The sequence below is a fragment of the Carlito syrichta genome, unplaced genomic scaffold (assembly GCF_000164805.1).
Source record: "Carlito syrichta isolate Samal-C Ts95f unplaced genomic scaffold, Tarsius_syrichta-2.0.1 Scaffold120789, whole genome shotgun sequence".
Lineage (NCBI taxonomy): Eukaryota > Metazoa > Chordata > Mammalia > Primates > Tarsiidae > Carlito > Carlito syrichta.
Genome location: NW_007064885.1, coordinates 4,723 through 6,257, shown reverse-complemented (window position 1 = coordinate 6,257; position 1,535 = coordinate 4,723).

Here is a 1,535-nt window from a genome sequence, read left to right as displayed (position 1 = left end):
CACTCACCTCAGCCTCCCAAGGCGCGGGATTACAGGCTGAGCCACCAAGCCCGGCTGGAAGTACAGTTTCTAGTGAACACGTATCGCTTTTGCACCATCGTGAAGTAGAAACACAATGAGTTTAACTGTCAGAAGTCAAGGACCTTCTGTACACAAAGTGCATGGAAACAAGAGGTGGGGGGGGGGAACGACCCCATGAGAGCCAGGAATGGGCTAGGATAATCTAAAAAAAGGTGGGATTTGAGCTGGACCTGGGACACTGAGTAGGAATTCAGAGGTGGGAAGAAAAGGAATTCTCAGCCGAGGGAACAGCATGAAAGAAGATCCAGAAGCTGCAAGGTCTCAGTGGGTTCAGAAAGCAACGAGGAACCCAATGTGGCTTCAGAAAGGGACCAAGAAGCGAGAGGAGGTCTGGAGGCTGGCGATGAGCATGGGGCAAGGCCACAGAGGCCCCGACCTGGCACCTGAAGGGGATGCCTCTTGAGATTCGGGACTGGTGGTCCAGAGGAAAGAGACAGGGGGTGCTGTATGCAGGTGGTACCCAGGGTGGAGGGGAGAAGCCAGACGGAAGACTTCTCAACAAGGTGATTCAGAACCTCCAAAACTGGAGGCCGAACCATCTTAGAAGCTGTGAAGAGTCAGGCAAGGTATCTACAAGTGCCAGACTGAGTCAGATGTCACAGCAGCCTGAGGGCTCAATTCAGCCTACAGACATGTTTTCTTTTACCCTCCCATGTTTTTCATTTGAATCGGTTGCTAATCATCAGATTTTGCATAAAAGTGTGGATTTCAGCGGGGCTCAGTGGCTCAGCCTGTAATCCCGCGCCTTTGGGAGGCTGAGGTGAGTGGATTGCCTGAGCCTGTGGGTTCGAGACCCGCCTGGGCAGCGAGACCTCATCTCTACAATAAATAAATAAATCAGCTGGGCGTGGTAGCGCGTGCCTGTAATTCCGGCTACTCGGAAGGCTGAGGCGGAAGGATCGCCGGAGCCCAGCAGATGAGGCTGCGGTGGCCAGGAGCGGCCACTGCACTCCAGTCTGGGCGACCGAGTGAGACTCCAACTCAAAAAAAAAAAAAGTGTGGATTTCCAGCTTCTCTTGGAAAATGGGAGATGTGGCAACTCCAGGCCCACATTCCTGCACGAACTACCGTCAGCTGGATCTCTTCAGTTTGCCCTCCTCCCTAACTGTCTCCTACTCAGCCCTCTTCCTTCACGTATGCTGCCTGCCTGGCCTTTATCAGCATTGAGTTTACAGCTTATCTCCCAAGATGTGTTGCCACTGCTTCTGTTCATGCTTCTGTGAAGAATTGTATTTTGGTTAAACCAACTCCAGCCAGATGGGGATTTAATCCCAAATCCCCACAAGCTCATTGGGGTAAAGATTCTTGGTTGATAAACAAGGACAAAATCATGAACTTCACAGCAACCTGGATGAACTTAGAGTCTATAATAGTGATCTATTGGGCCGGGCTCGGTGGCTCAGCCTGTAATCCCAGTGCTTTGGGAGGCTGAGGTGAGTGGATTGCCTGAGCCC